The sequence below is a fragment of the Lissotriton helveticus genome, chromosome 1_2 (assembly GCF_964261635.1).
Source record: "Lissotriton helveticus chromosome 1_2, aLisHel1.1, whole genome shotgun sequence".
NCBI lineage: Eukaryota > Metazoa > Chordata > Amphibia > Caudata > Salamandridae > Lissotriton > Lissotriton helveticus.
In genome coordinates, this window is record NC_136058.1 from 287,497,455 (window position 1) to 287,517,349 (window position 19,895).

Here is a 19,895-nt window from a genome sequence, read left to right on the forward strand (position 1 = left end):
TAGGGAGGCACGTATAATCCATACCTCATGAGGTTCAGTATGTGTCCCAAAGAAAACGTTCTATTCATGTTCAAATAGTAGAGATTTCTGAAGAGAAGCATTTTATAGTCAGAGGATATAAAGAATAAGATTTATGAATCTAGGTGGTGTATATGTTAGTGGGGGTCCCATATAAAGCGAGACATCATGAGTACCATGGGCGCTCAAGAGAAGTCTTACCTGTAGTCTTTCTCTGGATGAGTTTTCTGTAGGCGTGGGCAGCAGAAGAAAAAGAGAGGCCCTCTTTAATTATGTTCTGGGACGGACGTTCATCCCCTTGGATGTATGTCATTACGACGCGGTGTTTACACCGCGCTGGTGAACAACCTTTACAACACAACTTTTACAACGTAGTGCCTTTACAACGCGGTATTTACAACGCAAACCCTTACAATGCATTGCGCTGGGGGGCGCTCTAGGATAAGGAATAGATTTAATTTACTACCCAACACCTTCCCTACTATCCACGGAGACTGGAGTTGGAATAGTAAATTAAACTATTCACTATCCAGCACCCCAAAGCGCTATGCGTTGTAAATACCGCGTTGTAAAGGCATGCGTGGTAAAAGCATGCGTTGTAATGTCATACATCCCACCGCGCTACCATTACAACGCAGTTATCACAACGCAAGTCGTTACAACGACTTGCGCTGTAGGCGCTGGACTTAAGAAAAGTGGGCCCTATTCAAAGAACTAACTTAAGACAAAATCCTAAACTTACTACCATTTCGATATTCATAGAAGGCACTCACTCATTTTGGTATTCACAGAAGTCACTTACTAATTTCGGTATTCACAGAAGTTAGGAGTCCTAACTTTAGTACTCCTAAATGCCTTCTGTGAATACCGAAAGTCTTAAAAGTAGGATTTTTCTCAGTTTAGTAGTATTAAAGTTAGGAGGCCTAACTTTAGGACTCCTAAACTGAGAAAAATCCTAATTTTAAGACTTTCGGTATTCACAGAAGGCATTTAGGACTCCTAAAGTTAGGAGTCCTAACTTTACTACTAGTAAATTGAGAAAAATCCTAATTTTAAGACTTTCGGTATTCACAGAAGGCATTTAGGACTCCTAAAGTTAGGAGTCCTAACTTTACTACTAGTAAATTGAGAAAAATCCTAATTTTAAGACTTTCGGTATTCACAGAAGGCATTTAGGAGTCCTAATGTTAGGACTCCTAACTTCTGTGAATACCAAAATGAGTAAGTGCCTTCTGTAAATACGAAAATGGTAGTAAGTTTAGGATTTTGTCTTAAGTTAGTTCTGTGAATCGGGTCCAGTATGATTTACTATTCCAACTCCAGCCCACGTAACAGTAAGGAAGGTGTTGGAATAGTAAATAATACTATTCCTTAATGTATAGTGCCATCCAGCGCAAGTCGTTGTAACGGCCTGCGTTGTGATGACTGCGTCGTAATGGTAGTGCGGTGTAAAGACCGCATTGTAATGGTCGTCTCCCATCCCCTTCATGTTCACGTACATTTCCAGGAATCTGGCGTCCTGTATCTGCAGACGCACCATCTTGAATTATGTGTTATGTACTGAATGGTTATAGTTAGATCGAAGCTCCCACTTCACGAGGATCAGAGCCAGGTCCACAAATCTAGTAGTCGTTTTACATTTATTTGGGTGCTGGAATACCCCAAGCAAGAGGCCAAAGGAGTACAAGGGATCCCCCGTTGGGTAACTTCGTTAATGCAGTGTACCACCTCCTACCAAAATTCAGAGGGGAGCTGGCCCATACCATATGGACCAATTCAGCACCATGATCACCACATCTGGGACAGGGTCACCTCAGCCACTCAGTAAAGCGTATTGATTTTCCCAGGCGAGAGGTAAGCCATGTGCAAGAAATAATAATTCATTAATTTAAATCTGGCATTTCTAGATACTGTGGAAGTACTGGCAAGGATTGAGGCCCATTCCACATCAGTGATTGGCAGTGTTAAGTCCCCTTCCCATTTCTCTTGCAGCTCTACTAATGGTGTAATAATGCCAGGGCTTAAAGGATGATATAGGCACGTAACTGCCTTGATGTGACCAGTCATGGTGCAGAGTACTCGGCAGCATAAATGCAACCTTCAAACTTCAAACAGTCCACAGATATGAAACGTCCAGCCAGCATATTACTTTCGAGTTTCAGGTAAGTTATGAAGGGCTGAGCTAGGACTATTTTTGATATTATATAGTATTGCCAATTTATACATAACTCCTCTGGCCAGGGCCGGACTGGCCATAGCGGGCACCAGGCGTTTCCGCGGTAGGCTGCTATGGTGGGGGGCATTTTTGTTATCGGGGTTGGCAATATCAGCCCCTGGTAACAAAATTGGCCAAAACCGGCCCTCGCAAACTGCTTGGCTGCACTCCCCCTCACCCGGGTGGGGATGGGCCGGGGGGGATAGGGGGGGGCGACAGCTGAGCAGTTTGCCAGGGCCGGTTTCTGTTCCTAGTCCGGCCCTGCTTCTGGCCCTCACTAATACCATAATACTTAGTAGTTGGCCGCCAATTGTAGTTCATAGAGACTACACAATAAATGGGATAAAGTATCCCCTGCTGTACATTATTAGGATATTGGAAGTCACTGAGGAGTTCCAGAACCATATAGATTAATGATGCCGAAGGTCGAGTTCGGTTATAAGCTTATGGAACTCCAAGGTGACTTGTAATATCCTTCTCATGTACGGCAGGAAGTACTTCATCCCTTATAATACCTGGTCACACCATCACCTTTCCAACAAACAACTTAAATCCTTGGTATGTAGCTCTTTCATATAAAAGAAACAGCATGTTTGCAAACATGAAGAATAAAAATAGTATTTTGAGTGCAAAGTTAAATACAGGGGGCCCGATTCACAGAATGAACTTAAGACTCAATCCTAAACTTACTACTATTTTGGTATTCACAGAATGCACTTACTACTTTTGGCATTCACAGAATGAACTTACTACTTTTGGTATTCACAGAAGTTAGGATTTTGTCTTAAGTTTGTTTTAAGACAAACTTAAGACAGACTTAAGACTGACTTAAGACAAACTTAAGACAAAATCCTAACTTCTGTGAATACCAAAAGTAGTAAGTTCATTCTGTGAATACCAAAAGTAGTAAGTGCATTCTGTGAATACCAAAATAGTAGTAAGTTTAGGATTGAGTCTTAAGTTCATTCTGTGAATCAGGCCCATAGATATATCCTGCAATCACGTTTTAGAATCAGTTTAGTACAAATCAGTTTTTTTTACACAGAAGCTACAGTAGCTCAGAATGTGTTGAAACATGCAGAAAGATTCTAACTTTTCTATAACTACCTAAGGAGTGCAAAAAATAAACGTTGCCATAAATACCTCCTTTCTGGTTGTCACTGTACAACTAGAAAACACAGCAGAAAGAAAGAAAAGCCATGATTCATTTTCATTATTTAAACAGCTGCTTTAATTCTGCTCTGTGACCTGACTTGCCTTTCCCCATGGCTGCTGGCAGTAGGAATTGTGATGCTAGAACTCCACTGTAATAAATTATTTTCTTCATAATCGGCAAGCGTGTGTGTCACAAGCTGCCAATTATAAAGAGATTAGATGCAGGTTTTTATAAAAGGATTGGCAGGGGCATATTATCAAGGGGGAGCGATAGGGAATTATCGCCGCTTTAGCGGCCGTTTTCGGCCGCTAAACGGCGATAATTTATCGCCCTATTAAGGAGCTGTCGCTAACAGCAGTTAGAGACAGCTTGTAGGCGATAGCGAGCGGTTTGGGGCCCGCTTTGCATGTCAGCGATATTTATCGCTAATGACATGCAAAGTGGGCGTACCCAACCTGTTAGCGACTGAAAGCAGTCGCTAACACCACTATCGCCTATTACCAACACAGGCCTAGCGATGGAAATATTCGCACTAAGCGCAAATATCTCCAACAACTAATGCCTGCTTAGACCAGTTCTTAGCCATTATATCCAATGGGAGGTGGATATAATGGCTAAGACCCTGTTAGCGATAATGCGTGAATATTACTGTATTCTCAGCGACATTCACGGATTTTGCCGCTATCACCGGGAATTTTATCGCTTTTGAGATAAACGTTGCTAATAGTACGTTAACTCAGCGATAAAAACCAGTGATGCGCGGCGATAAAAAAATTGCAGCTAAGCCTACTTAGCGATAAATATCGCTATTTGTTGATAATATGCCCCGCAGTTCCATGTATTAGAAACCCCTTATACTGCTCAATCCTCTTATACTCACATAAAGTAAAACTGCTGCGAGTCTTGTCCTTCACCCAGTACTGTACCATCACCAACTGAGAAGACATGGAATAACCGAAGAGATGTGCCACACACTGCCATACATGCCAACATTTTAGAAAAGGAAAGTAGGAGACTTTTAAAAAAAATATACGGAGAATGTATTTCTCCTATTGACTTCTGATGAAGTAGAGGCAATCTCAGGTGGGAGACAGACAAAATTAAGCCATTATTGGCTTTAAAAAATCGTGAGTCTCCCGCCTGAATCTGGTCTATTGGCATGTATGTACTGCTGGCCAATTGGAGCTCTCTTTTAAAATTCTTTTTTTTTAGAGATTTATATAGCGTGAACTAGACCCGAGACATCAGGTATCAGAGCGCTTTACATGAGCACCAGTTTTGTTACAGAAGGACACATTACTTTTTGTTAGGCATGGGGAGGTGAAGCGACTTTCACAGAATCACAGAATTTTGAGGGTCCTTGCTGAGAATCGAAGCCAGTTCCCCAGCTTTGAGGTTGACCGCACTAGCCGTAAGGCTACATACTCTCCCCTAGAGAGGGCTCTGATCTAGGGGAGATCCTAAGGAGCTACTTACTAAGACCACTTCTATATTCTAACAAGGGCACTCAGGTAAGGGAGAATAGTAACAAAGTCCATCCCAGCAGATCTCCAACCTTTTCTGTTTCCAACCATACCTGCTCTTTTAAAAACTTTTAAGACATCTCAGTCTGGAAAACTCAGTGCAGTATCTGGCTAACTTGACTATTATCACACAAGAAATACCATAAACAGACCTGCAGAGCTGCTGAAAAATGCCAGCTTACTGAAAACCATAAAATGTACGTCTGTCTCTTATACCACTTTATCCCCACTATAATCAAAACACATAATGGCCCGCCTTTCAATAGCACAGAATTCAAAGAGTTTCTTGTTGATTCAAAATCAAGCATCAAAAGAGCACACCTCCCTGGCCACAGGCCAACGATGCTGTTGAACGATTTATGGGTACCCACAAGAGGGTAATTCAGCGAGCATCAATGGGGGTAATCGATTTCCCTTCGAGCCTATTGATCAACTCCTCACTCCACCACTGGTGAGAGTCCTGCCACCTTACTATTTTGGATGGCAATCAGAACTAAGCTACCACAATAGACATCAGACCAATCGATAAAAGCTGATATGGTTCGTGTCATGGATGCTTCCTAAGAGTGCAAGATGAAAACCTGTAATGATCAGCACCGACGCGCCCAGGAAACAGTCTTTGATGAAGAAGACTTGGTAGTGGTCAAACAGAAATGGAAGACCAAAACGAGCACTTGGTTTGCTGTCCACCCTCTGTAATGACCAAAGGACACATGGTAACCACACATCATCCCGGAAAGTCCATCACAAAGGACTTGTCACACTTTGGACATGTGCTTCGGTGTTCGTCTGTTCTTGAGAGAAGGAGTGAGGCAATCCTACCTGAACATCCAGATTGAGCATCTGAGCCTATGTCATCGGTTAATGATCCATGTAACCCTCAAATACCTCATACTACCCGATCTGGCAGACCAGTGCAGGCGCCTCAACGACTGATTGAGGAAATATGATGTTAACGTTGTTCATAATTTTTATTTCACAAAGGGGGAGATGTAGTGTCTTTAATATTATAATCGCTAGGAGCCACGCAGTTCTGAAAGGTCTTTAAACAGGAGTTAACTAAGCTGCTGGGAGGTGTTGATATGTGGTTAATCAAATCTTGACACAATGCGTTCAGTTGTGTGGTCGTATGGGGAAGAATAAAGACTTCTGTTAGAGAGCTCCGTAGGGTCTTTTTTACTAAGGGGCTTATTTAAAACGAACTTGCGCCGCAGTTGCATCTTTTGTTTTGACGCACCTATGTTGCTTTCTTTGCTCTATATTTACAAGGTGACACATCTAAGCAGATGTGTCACTTTCTGTCAGTCTGCATCGTTTTTTACCTTCGTCGGAATCTGCTGCGTCTCTTAACAATTAATATACGCAAGTTAGGTGTTCCCCTGTAAAATTCCCTGTAGAAGTGACATAGTAGTATTTATGACTTTTTGAAAAAGTGAAGTATCGTCGGGAAGGGGCCGCTGTACATGCAATGTGTCAATATTCCTACACCTCTAAAACGCAGGTGTAGGAATGACGCATTGGCTGTGGCAGAGGAGTCTGACCAGCTGAAGTCACTTCCAAAAATATAATCTGCAAGGAAATCAAGTCCCCTCAACAAGTGCACACATAAGGTACGTAACACAATAAATGCCACATTACACAACATCAATGACTTGTATCCACACACATAGTAGTCTCACACAGTATGTCACACATACGTAGGTATAGCAGTACTCAGAAGTACTCTATGCCCATTGTATGCAAGACATACAGGAACAAAGTAAAAGAGTCCAAGTTGAGCTTTCACCTGGTCTCCATACAGTAGGCTACTTGCGTTAGTCAATACTGATGCATTGCCTCTGTTTTTTTTAATGCATTGCTGTAGATGCGCCAGTCTTAGGTCCAGCTACAGCAATGGGCCTGATGCCTTGGGGCATCCTCTCACAGTTACATTAGTATTTCTGACGCATCCGTGGGTCCTTGCGCCATGGAGCCCTGCATTGTATGATGTCATAGGATTTTTGCAGCAGGCGCAAGTATTTTTGATGCATCAATGCATATTTTTTTGTACATAGGGCCCTAAGATTTTACGCATGGTTGCGTCACAAAAGTGTCACAAAATTATGCAAAATCTTTTTTCACCTATTTACTTTCCCGTGTCAAACCTGCTTTACACTGGAAAATCACTTGAACATAGCTCAAAGAAGCGGGTAACACTGCTTTGCATTACTTAGCACCAAAGGGGCATACCATGGCTGGTGCATGGGCGTTCCCATGCAACCACCAAAGGTTTCTGACGCTAAGCCCTATTTACTTAAAAAGTAGACAAGGTTTAGCATCAGTAAATAGTACCCCTTTCAGTGCTGTGAAAGAAAAAAGCTTTTATTTCTCATTTCTTTTCCAACTTTGCATGTGTGCTGCACTGTACACCAGAAAGTGGGAAAAGGTTTAAAGTAAGGGGAATATTTACAACAAAATGATGCAACGCGGCACCACAAACCAGCTTGCTGCGCCGTGCCATAAGGAGAGTGCAGAGATTAACAACAATACAACGCATCCCTGTGCTTTTCCCTGTGCTGGTGCACAATTGTCTGCCTTGTGCCAGCGCAGGCACCCTTGTGTCATTTTGCAAGGGGCCGGCGCTGTGGGAATGGTTGTTTTTGTGCTGGAAGGGACAACCTTGCAAGGCCTGGTAAATATGGGCCTTGTTAATATGGGCAAGCTCATTGCGCCTCCCGGTGCATCAACAAAAAGTGATGCACTAGTGGCACAATGGGCTTGTAAATAAGCCAAAACAATTGATGGCCAGAATGCAGAACAATGTCATAAATTCAACCCAGTACTGAGATCTGGGCCTAAATCCATTGTTTTTTTGCTCACCATGCCATTCCAGTTTGAACCCAGCCATATGCAAATCGGTTTTGATCCTGTGCCTCATGGGAACAGTCCAGCCCGAACTGCCAGACCAGGTCCTCCCTGGACTGGAAACAAGCATCCTAGGACTGGTTTCGGGGTTTCACCCCTCATCAGCCAGGATAGCTTAACCCCAGTGGCATGGAGAGCACGGGACCCACGTCTGGACATACTCGTCCCACTCGGGGTGACAAATGCAAAAACAACAATTGATGGACAGAATGCAGAACAATGTCATAGTCACCCCAGTACAGAGATCTGGGCCTAATTCCACCGTTTGTTTGCTCACCATGCCATTCCAGTTTGAAAATAAGCTGCCTAGTATTTTGTACCGGAAGGGTATCCTTCCAGTACAAACCTACGCTAGACTCACGGGGACATCCTTGTACTATGGTGCAAACGTATGTCAGTGGTGCACAGCAGCACATTTCTGCGACGGTGTTAGGGAGTGGGGAATAGACTGCCCTATTTCTGTAACTATGGCGCTCTCCTGCTCTCTCCTTCTCAAGCAGCGCATCATTCGCAGGTGCTGCACTGCGCTAGTAAATTTGGTCTCAAGTGTGGCGTGTTCATTAGCATGCTCCGGGGCTGGGGAGGACACTACAAATACAAATCGTTACTAGTACATCTTTATCATAAATGTCTCTAGGTGGCGCTATATTCTGTCCCACAATGAATAATAGCCCTTTAATTTCTAAAGATATTTTTAGGTCGAGCCTGGGCAGCGCATGCACCGCTCTTTAGGTTGAGCCTGGGCAGCGCCTGCGCTGCTCTTTAGGTCGAGCCTGGGCAGCGCATGCGCTGCTCTGTGGCTTACTGTATTGGAGTATGGAGTGGAGGTCCCGCCCACTCTCACCCCATATTTGTCATTGGCTTGTGTCATTGTCCTTCGTAAATGCTGGCTTTTGACTGATTGATAGGCTTGTTAGTCATGCCTTAGTACTGCCTTGTCTTCATTTTTTTTTTATTTTATTTTTTATAAACCTTTATTAGTACAGAAAGGATATACAAAGCAGGGCCTACAACCGATCCGGCCGGCCACGATACGATAAGCAGTCAAAGAGTCCAAATGAAAAGTCACAGAATCAGACGTAAAGAGGTGCGTTCAATACAATCGTAAAAAGGAGGGGGGAGGTAAGAGGATCTAGACGGCCAGCAATCAGGAGCAAAATAAGGTTAATTTTATATTATAGCAATAAGGCGTATGACAGGCTCAGCGACAACAAAAAGGTATCCGGATTCCCAAAACAGATCATTAGCAACAAATGGAGAAAGGGCAGCAATGCAGAAGTGTCAGCACTGTAGACATCGGTATAAAAACAGATGTGGTGAACACAAATCAATATGCAAATAGTAACAACTTTGCATTCCCACCACCCAGTAGCACATTGGATACAGAACAGGGGGGCCGGACTAGCGACAGCAACAAAACTAGCCCGTCATACTAACCTTGAGAGAGAAGGAAAAGGGGAGGAGGGGAGAGGGGAGAGGAAAGAGGAAAGGGAAGGAAAACACAGACTAAAAGAGAAGAATGCCGCGCTGAATCAGGCGCCCCGTAGCGAGGAACATATAAAAGAACAGGAATAGCAGCAGCGAAGAGGGCATGGGAGTCGCAATGGAAAGCAGCAGAACTATAAAAGAAGAGCAGCGATGTTACAGACCCCACCCTAATCATACCACGGAAGGCAAGGACAGACGCGGCACTCTCATAAAGATACACAAAAGGGCCATAGAACTGAGAAAAATAAAACATCAAAGAAGACCCAACCCACCCATCCCACCCAGCACCCCTGCAGAAGGCTACGGCCTACCCTCCAAACAGCGCGCCTGTCGCCCTAAACCAGAACCCGAAATGTAGTAGAGACAAGAGAGAAAAGGAAGAAAAAGACAAAAAGAAGATATGAAAACAAGGTAGTAAATAGGAGGGAGGAGCATGAGGGCAGAAATAAATACGGTCGGCCACAGCCCTCCGCCCAACCATACAATCATAATACGTGTGCACCAGAACGACACGAACTCGAGCGCCACAGAACTTACAGAGGGGTCTCCCATAGCACTATGGATATGAGCCACGTCGTCACGAATCCGTATACCAATAATCCAACGGGAGCCATGCATCTTACCCCAGTCCCTTCTTCACCGCAATTACCACCCACCAAATAACAGTGTGAAGTGAGCAACACGATGCGAGGCAAGCACACAAATGAAAAAAATTACAAGAAAGATGCAGGTCAGAGAGGTCAATCAATAAGCAAGTGAACAAAAGGTCAAATAGGCAGTTCAAATGTCTCAATAACAGCAACAGGGGCAGTAAAGGACAAGAGTTCAGTCCCGCAGATCGAAAAGGCGGGGGTATGCTAGCAAAATAGAAACAAGACCTCATCAAGGCAGAAACAAGCATCAGTCCGCCATTTTTCTCAGGCACCCGGGGATGATCGGGCCTCCGCACGACATCCAAGTCCCCAATTTCCAGACATCGAAGAGCAGGAGGTTCCAAAGCCGTCGGCCTGTAAATTCGTCGAGGGACAGTAGCAGCATCCTTCGGAGCCACCGAGGGGGGCGAGGCAATGGCATCTCCAAGGCAAGAGGGGACCATGAAGAAGCGTCCACCCAAGATGGCGGCGGATCGCAACGAGTCTCCAGGAGCACCGGGGGCCAAGGTCTCGTGCAAAGATCGCAAAGCATCAAGAACGTCGCCAATCGTAGGCTCTCGCCCACATGACCCTGCTCCCGTGCAATCCAGCAACCGGAGACCGCCATCAAGAGGAAATCCACATCTCAGGTCATCGGCAGCCATTTTGTAGAATCAGCCCCCTCACTTCTCTCCGCCACTCCCGGAGCAGTCCACAAATGTAGGACTTTACAGATGTCCGGGGGGTCCCAGTAACGGCCGCTTCGGTGCAGAAAGGAGAGCCGCCCGAGGCGGAGGGTCGCCTATACGAGAGCTGGCGCTCCTCAAAGGTAGAGCCCGAGCGCGAGGGTCCAGGGTCGATTGACGGAGCAGCGGCGGGGGGACCCCTTCACACGGTCAGTCCACGGAGCATCGCGCCCCGCACCAGCCTCACGGCCGCCAAGGTAGGCCCGGTTCAGGGTCACCGGGAAGTTCTCACAGTGGCTCTCTCCAGTGGTGCAGTCTCTCGGCCGGGGCCGACGGTTACCGCAACGCCGGGCCGGATCCAATAGGCGATGCCCCGGTCCCAGCTCTACGAAGGCCCCGGACCCCTCGGGGGGCACAGCTCCGGAACCACTGCAAGCCGAAGCCTCCAGGTCAAACGGTGAGTGAGAGCGAAATGTTGCGTTTCTATTTCTTCGAAAATATGTCGGCTCTGGGCAGGATATGCAGCAGGATATGTGAGTCAGGACGGAGGGCTGACGGAGCCGAGCTATAAGGCGACCATTTCGCTCGCGAGCTTGGCTCCTCCACCCTTGTCTTCATTTATAACCTCCCGCGAGAACTGGCCCTTTTACTTCGTTTGTTACACGAGACGTCTTTTTCAGTCTGTAAGCACTATTTTCTTTAACGAGTTTCTCCTACTGGAGGCACGACATGCTTTCCTGCAACATTCAGCGTGCCATCAGGGCTGGCGCTAGGCATGGGCAGTGTGGGCAGCTGCCCAGGGCCTCGCGGCTGTCTAACTGTGATGGGGCCCCCACGAGCTCATCAATATGTGGAAATGGTGCTATTGAGAGAGTAACAGGTGGGGAGCCCCCTCCCTTGGGGTTTGTAGCCGTGGTGCAGTGTGCGAGGCCCACAGGGGGGGAGGGCCCTCACCTCGCCCGGCTGCCATGGACTGAAAGTGCAATATGACACCCCATCCGTTTCAGATGCTGCAGAGTGGGCAGAGTGGTTTGTGGTCGTGATCAGCCTAATCGCTGCATCTGCATAACAGCATTTAGGCAGCTACTTGAACTGGTGTGAGGTGTGAAGTGAGCCCTGCCCCTGCATGAATCTAAAGCAGGCAGCATCCTGCAGGGCTCACAACACAAAAATATAGAGTGATCTCACATCACAAAAGGTGCTGCTCTATTCATGGAAGGGAAAAGACAGAAAATGGATAAAGGGCTTATTATTCTCTTCTTTTTTTGCAACTCTTTTTTTTTCTCAAACAAGCATGTTCATCCAAAACATAAAAGGAGTTAAACATAATTAATAACTCCAGTTATAAGCGCTGAGGAAGAATGAGCAATTCGGTCTTTAAAAGTTTAGTGAGGGTGATCCCACATCCATCCTTATCACCCCAAGGGGAGTGCAATGAACCCTCCAAGATACACCCAAGTAATATAACCCCTCAAGCCATCTGGAAACATCGGTTTTGGAGAGATAGAGGCCCAGGGCCTCAATTATCAGGCCTTGACTCAGTTTTGCGCTTCCGCTGCGTCACTTTTTGTGACGCATCGGCGGCGTAAAACATGCCTCCTGTTGCGCACTATTTACAAAGTGACGCATCTAAGCAGATGCGTCACTTTGTAAACCCCTGCGTTACATTATACCTGAGTCAGGTATAATGTATGCAGAGGGGGCAACGGAATGATACGAGGGATGTCGGAAGGAACATGACGAGACGTGCTTTGCATATAATACAATTTACTGCCATCAGACAAAAGACGTAATTTGAATAAACTGAGGAGTGACAACCATTTTTACACAGATGAAAGAAGAGTTTTTGGGGTATTTTCAGAGAATCAAAAAAGGAAACCCATACCCCTCGGCTGAGGGCGTACAGCTCCAGACTGTCCTCGTATCCGTGTCCGTTTGATGAATAGGTAGATGGTGTTCTTGGAACATTTCAATGAGAAACACTCTAATGACATGAAATTATAACTGAAGTGGTGGTCTATCTTATTGAAAATAGCAGGATACCCATCCATGCAGTGGTTCTAATTTGTTTATGAATATTTGAGTATTCTGCTCAAAGGTCCTGAGGAAGGTGGTCCCAACCCACCCCACCGAAACGCGTCGACCGTGCGTAATAATTTCGCATCACAATCTGCGATCCCTCAGACGCAGAATAATGAGTGAATGTAGTGTGAATGAGATAGTTTGTTTCGTGAAATTGTAAGATTTGTTTAGGTGTTTTTCTTTTCTTTCTTCTGCATGGTATGGATATGTTTTTTAACATTCCAATGAATTACTGTATGTTTTATAAAATGAATTGTGACAATTTGTAAGTAAAAAGAAGAAAAAGATGAACGATATTTTGCATATAAAAAAGAAATAAAAATGATAAATACTTAAAAAGTTTTTGTTGTCACCCTGTGTTAAAAAATACTTTTCAAAGTGTAGAAGCTGTTGATTTCAAAATTGTGTAGGTCGTGAGGGAATATCTTTATATATTATGCAGAGGGGGCAAAGCCTCGTAATAGTGACTGCGTCACTTTTAGGACGCTGTTGCGTCAAAATCTTGCGCCTTCCTCACAGCAGGCGTAAGACTGACGCAAGTCCTTTCACATGGGGCTTTTACCCATGTGAAAGGACGCATTGCTGGAGTTACGTCACTTTTGTGACACACCCCAGCAATGCGAGACTTTTGCGCTTACAGATACATATCTGTAACTCCTTGCGACATGATGCGTCATACTGTAATTGTCACTTTTCATAAATGAGGCCATTGGGGGCAGATTTATGATAACTGGCACATCCCCAGGGATGCGCCAGTTATCTTGCGCCGCTGCTCCGCCACCCATGGTGCGCCGCATTTACAATGCGGCGCACCATGGGGCAAAAACGGCACAGATGCGTGACGCATCTGTGCCATTAAGGTGGCGCATTGCTGGAGTTGTGTCGCAAGCACGATGCAGCTCCAGCAAGGCTCGGGGGTGCTCCATCTTTGCAATGCTGCTGTCAAGACCTGGGGGCAGATTTATGATAACTGGCGCATCCCCAGGGATGCGCCAGTTATCTTGCGCCGCTGCTCCGCCACCCATGGTGCGCCGCATTTACAATGCGGTGCACCATGGGGCAAAAACGGCACAGATGCGTGACGCATCTGTGCCGTGCCGTTAACGTGGCGCATTGCTGGAGTTGCGTCGCAAGCGCGATGCAGCTCCAGCAAGGCTCGGGGGTGCCCCATCTTTGCAATGCTGCGTCAAGACCTACGCCTGCTTCAAGCAGGCGCAGGGTTTTGACGCAGCATTGGCCTGAAAGTAATCTTATAGATTTCACTCAGCCACTTTTGCGAGGCGCACCTGCCCCGGAACGCCCACCCTGCACCGGAACACCCACAAGCGGCGCAGGGCTTTACAACGTAATCGGTCGTAGGGATGCGCCACGTTTACGCCGCCTTGCGTGACGCAACAGCGGCGTAAACGTGGCACAAGGGCCTCATAAATCTGCCCCCTAGGGTTTTGACACAGCATTGGCCTGAAAGTGACTGAGTAAAACCTTATAGATTTCACTCAGCCACTTTTGCGAGGCGCACCTGTCCCGGACATGGTAGAGCTTTAAAATATTTGCATTTGTTTTATTAGGGCTATTATTTGTATTTGTAGCCATCTCAGTGATGTACACATTAGAGAGGTAGCTTCTTGCAAAGCTACTTTAACAGTGCCAGTTAATGATTATTCTGTGGACACTTCTTATGATGTAACTTGCTGTGATACTACATCATATGCAAATTAGAGGGCCTCACATGTTCCTATCCTACCCGGGGCCCCACGAATCCTAGGACCGGCCCTGCGTGCCATGCATGCTTTCACTTTTCTTGCAGCCTGGACAATGGTGGTCGTTTCTTTGAATCGGTGTTACATTTACAAGAGTTTGAGCTCTCGGCATGGTAAATTACATTGGCTTTTATTTATAAGTTCATTAGCAAAACAGATAAATAAAAGGCATTGTCATTTACAATGCCAATAGCTTAAACTCTCGCAAATGCGAGACCTGTTACATTGGAAAAGCTTGTTCCTATTTCTTTGCAGTTTTATATAGCGCTACGCTGGCCCGAGGGCACTTAAGCGCTTTACAAGAGATCCAGACCCCTTCCAGGCACGGGGAAGTCGAGTGATTTTCCCAGAATCCCCTGCGTTGGGCGGAAGCCGTGATCCGGCTCCAAAACGTGCAGCTTTTGCTGCTGTTCTGCGGGTGAGCCCCATTCAGTGACCCGAAAACACAGCTGTGGGAAGGGGGTGGAGTGACCCGGCGGTGCCTGGGCCGGCCAGACCCTCAGACCCCCGGCAGGAGCTTGAGCTGCGAGAGAGGAATGGGCGGCTTAACAACCAGAGCTGCGACCCTGGACCAGGGTTCGAGTCCCGGCTGCGGCTCAACAGCAAATCACGAAAAGACCCGCGGGGAATTCAATACATATTTAAAACTGCCCAAGTGTAGTGGAGGCAGGCTAATGCTGGTGTAAAGCGTTGTAATACCTAGAAAAGCAAAATTGTACAACGAGAGCAACAAAAGTAAACCCTGTTACACTCCCGATGGGTCACGTGTGACTAAGAAGTCTTGTCACGTGGGTTCCAATAGGGTCATTTGCATACCCACAATCCTCTTTCACTTGTCATCCTTTTTATATAGTTGAAGTAATTTTTCCACTTAGTTTGATCAGAACGTGAATAAAAAGTATTCTCTAGAACATGTTTCAAGTTGTTATTTAGTTTTCCTTCCCACACTGAGAGTCCAAGGTGTTGTCTTCCCTCCAGTCTCTGCCACAGACGTTTCTGTAGTCATACTCTGGTTTCTCTTCAAACCGAATAAATCTTTCGCCTTTTACTAAAGATTTCCGTGGAGAGGAACATTAAAGAGTTTTACTAAATTTTTGAAAGTTCTATCTCTGATAGAACTGCCCAACTTTGTTTAAGAAAGAAACAAGAAGATATATTCTAAGATACAGGTTAATCATCTCTGTCTACTGGGAATGACTATTACACCCAGTTTTGTAGGACCTTGTGCTGCAGTGAGGGGCGATTTAACAGCCAGAGCTGCCGACCCTGGGACACTGGTTCGAGTCCCGGCTGCGGCTCAACGGTCTGTGACCAGCAAATCACGTAAAGACCACGCGGGTAAATAATATATGTTAAAGAAGCTGTCCATGTGTGATGGATGTAACGTAATGCTCGTGTAAAGCGGTCTATTACCTAGAACACAATTTGCGCAATGAGAGCAACAAAAGTAAACCCTGTTACACTCCCGATGGGTCACGTGTGACTAAGAAGTCTTGTCAGGTGGGCTCCTGTAGGGCTTATTTGCATACCCACAATCCCCTGTCACTTGTTATCCCTTTTATGTTCTTGAATTGATTTTACCACTTAATCAGATCAAAGTTCAATCAAAATGTTTTCACTGAGACATGTTTCAAGTATTCATTTATTTTTGTGCCCCACACTCAGAGTCCAAGGAGTTGTGTTTCCTGCGGTCTCTACTTCAGTCATTACTGATCATACTCTGGTTTCTCTTCAAACCGAATAAATCTTTCGCCTTTTACTAAAGATTTCCGTGGAGAGGAACATTAAAGAGTTTCACTCAATTTTTGAAAGTTCTATCTCTGATAGAACTGCCCAATACTGTTAAAGAAAGATTTAAATTAACACATGCAACATTGCAGTGCATCCGTAAAGATGTTCTATATTCATGACATTAAATGGGTAAGCTCCTTTGACCCTGTCAGCCCTCTCAGACCCACTGCTGCAGGAGTTTGTGCTGTGTGAGGGGCGATTGAACACCCTGAGCTGCGACCCTGGACCAGGGTTCGAGTCCCGGCTGCGGCTCAACAGCAAATCACGGAAAGACCCGCGGGGAATTAAATACATATTTAAATCTGCCCATGTGTAGGGGGGGCAGACTGTGCTCGTGCAAATTGTTGTAATACCTAGAAAAGCAAAAATTGCGCGAAGAGAGCAACAAACGTAAACCCTGTTACAGAGGGTCACGTGTGACTGAGAAACCTTGTCACGTGGGTTGCAGGAGGGTTTATTTGCATACCCACAATGCCCTGTCATTTGTAATCCTTCTTATGTAGTTGAAGTAATTTTTTCACTGAATCAGATGAGAATGTGAATTAAAAAGTATTTTCTAGAACATGTTTCCAGTAGACATTTAGTTTTTTGTCCCGCACTAAGTCTTCAAGGAGTTATATTCTGTGCGGTGTCTGCCACAGACATTCCTCACCATACTCTGGTTTCTCTTCAAACCGAATAAATCTTTCGCCTTTTACTAAAGATTTCCGTGGAGAGGAACATTAAAGAGTTTCACTCAATTTTTTGAGGTTCTATCGCTGATAGAACTGCCCAATTCAGTTAAAGATGAAAGTTACAGTTACGTTTCAGCGTCTACTGATGCGTATGCATGCATCGCTCACTATTATTTTTTTTCTCCGTGAAAACTTCCGTGTGTCGTTATTTAATTTAAGATAGATGCATTATAGCTAGATTAAACGTTCACTGCATGTTCATTTTCAGCTTATAAATAACTACGAACATGAGAGTATTACGCACCAATCGCCCTCCTCCAATGAAAGCTCATATTTGTTGTTGCATTAAGGCATTTTTATTAGGTCTCGCATTAAGCTGCGCATGCGAGGCATCAAGTAATTAGTATTAGTGGAGAAACTCCACCCCTTTCGTTTCTATTTGTTTTCTCACTTGGCATTGGTTACATCTGGCATTGCTCTTCTTATCTCACTGACTCATTGGCTGGTGGTCTGATACATCACTTCCCTCTTGTCCCCGTTTTGCAGGAAGCAGCACTGACCAACTACAGTGTAGTTCCACTGCTGGCTGTTATGTATTCATTTAGGGACTACTTGTTTGTATGTGACCCCAGGCTCGAACCCTGTTCTGCAGCTCTAAAGTCAGCAGCGTTATACCTTGAGCCTCCTCCTTGTGTTGATTCTCAGATGCTACATGTGCTGTGTTTTAAAAAAATTATGGGGCAGATTTATGAAGGCCTTGCGCCGCCATTGCGTCACTTAATGTGACGCAACGGCGGCGCAAACAATGCGCCCTATTTACAACGTGACGCATCTAAGAGATGCATCACGTTGGAAAGCCCTGCGCCATAAGGAGGCGTTCCTGCGCGGGGGGGGGGGGCGTTCCTGCGCAGGAACGCCTCCTAAAAGTGGCTGAGTAAAATCTATGAGATTTCACTCAGTCACTTTCTACGTCAATTCCTTATGCCTGCTTGAAGCAGGCGTAAGGGTGACGCACAATGCATTGAAAAGGTGGCCCCTGTGCATTGCAGGAGTCATGTCGCACTTGCTCCATGAGTCCTGCAATGCGCCGCCCCTACGCCGAGAGATGCGTCACACATCTTCACTGCCTTGCACCATGGTGCGCCGCATTGTAAATGCGGCGCACCATGGGTGGCGGAGCAGTGGCGCACATTAACTGGCGCATCCCTGGGGATGCGCCAGTTAACATAAATCTGCCCCTATATATGCTGAAGAACTTGTAATTGTTTCCTGTTGTTTGCTGCGCCGGGGCTGCTTCACGAACTGGTGGAAAGAGGCTTCGCCCAAAATAAACAGACCACACACTTTATAACCGTAGCAAAAAAGGCCACTTTATTTATATCAGGTAAACTCTCTGAAACTAAGCTATTCTTTATTTCATTATGCATGCACAATTTAGTAAAATGGGCCAAAACCTTTCACTTTTACTTACATGTTGAACTTTCTTGATCAAAACCATCAAATATATATCTTGTTAGGTACATTTTTCCAAAACCTTGGGGCAGATTTATGAAGGCCATGCGCCGCCGGTGCGTCACTTTATTTGACGCAACGGCGGCGCAAACAATGCGCCCTATTTACAACGTGATGCATCTAGGAGATGCGTCACGTTGTAAAGCCCTGCGCCATCAGGAGGTGTTCCGGCGCAGGGTGGGCGTTCCGGGGCAGGTGCGCCTCGCAAAAGTGGCTGAGTGAAATCTATAAGATTTCACTCAGTCACTTTCAGGACAATGCTGCGTCAAAAGCCTGCGCCTGCTTGAAGCAGGCGTAGGTCTTGACGCAGCATTGTGGAGATGGGGCACCCCCGAGCCTTGCTGGAGCTGCGTCGCGCTTGCGACGCAGCTCCAGCAATGCGCCACCTTTTCGGCACAGATGCGTCACGCATCTGTGCCGTTTTTGCCCCATGGTGCGCCGCATTGTACATGCGGCGCACCATGGGTGGCGGAGCAGCGGCGCAGGATGACTGGCGCATCCCTGGGGATGCGCCAGTCATCATAAATCTGCCCCCTTGTTTTTTACCGTTTTTCTTTCATCTCGTATCCAAAAGGATGGGTAAGCCCGCTCCAGACTTACCCACCCCAAAATCGCCCTCCGAGCCTATCTCTCAGAGTAACCTGTCTAATAGTGGCATGAGAGTTTTTTTTTTTTTATAGGGGTGTGTAGTGTCCTGCTAGGACACAGTCTAGTTGTTTCTATGTAACCCTACACTAAACACCCACCCACCACAGACGTCACTGGGTCAGGTGACGCTGTCAATAAAAGAGCCAGAGCGCACGTGCTCGTGGCCAGATCTGCTATCCCTAACTGGTGTCCTGTGTCATGCTTTACTGCACCATGTGGGCCTAGGGCCCAACACCACATTGGCGACGAGGTCGGTAGTGACGCCCACGCGTGCCGCTACCCTCAACACGAAGGAAAAAGGGGAAGAGAGCTGCCCGCCTGCAGGGCACCCCCTGTAGCAGGGCGCAGCGCGCCGAGAAGCCGGTGGGCACGTCGGAGCCCCACAGCCTGCAGCGACCGTGAGGCCCACCGCATCAGCCTTCAAGGACGAGCCGACCGGAGCCTACCCGCATCGGCCGCCACCATCCTGCGCCACCAGGAAAGAGCGGACCGCCCAGTGCCCACCTGAGACGGCCGCGAAGCAGTGACCCCACCGGAGAGGTGGACCAGCCGGGCAGAGCCCACCCGCCACGACCGCGACTGAGCATCAGGCCCGCCGGGCGAAGGTGAGCTCCAGGAGCGAAGTGCCCGCCTTGAACTATGCCAATTATAAGCAGGACCAGCGGAGCTCACTCGCGGCCTGCCCGAGTCGTCCCCTGCCCCCGCCGCGTGTGTGAGTGGAAGCGGCAGGGGCACAGAGACTAGAGACAGCGTGGAAAAGGGCGACCGGACCCGCCATCAAGAAGAATAACGAGGGGGAGGGAGCG

The 19,895-nt window shown here is 46.5% G+C and overlaps 3 non-coding genes across 3 annotated transcripts; all 3 read left to right on the top strand.

Annotated features, from left to right (window-relative positions):
* The first annotated feature begins 15,468 nt into the window (after positions 1–15,468).
* Positions 15,469–15,584, top strand: LOC144808097 (U5 spliceosomal RNA). Its single transcript, XR_013606629.1, has one exon. It is a non-coding gene; the product is annotated as a U5 spliceosomal RNA (small nuclear RNA).
* Positions 15,585–16,179: 595 nt separating this feature from the next.
* LOC144808099 (U5 spliceosomal RNA) lies at positions 16,180–16,295 on the top strand. Its single transcript, XR_013606631.1, has one exon. It is a non-coding gene; the product is annotated as a U5 spliceosomal RNA (small nuclear RNA).
* Positions 16,296–16,908: 613 nt separating this feature from the next.
* On the top strand, positions 16,909–17,024 carry LOC144808112 (U5 spliceosomal RNA). The gene has a single exon (XR_013606644.1). It is a non-coding gene; the product is annotated as a U5 spliceosomal RNA (small nuclear RNA).
* The last annotated feature ends 2,871 nt before the right edge of the window (positions 17,025–19,895 follow it).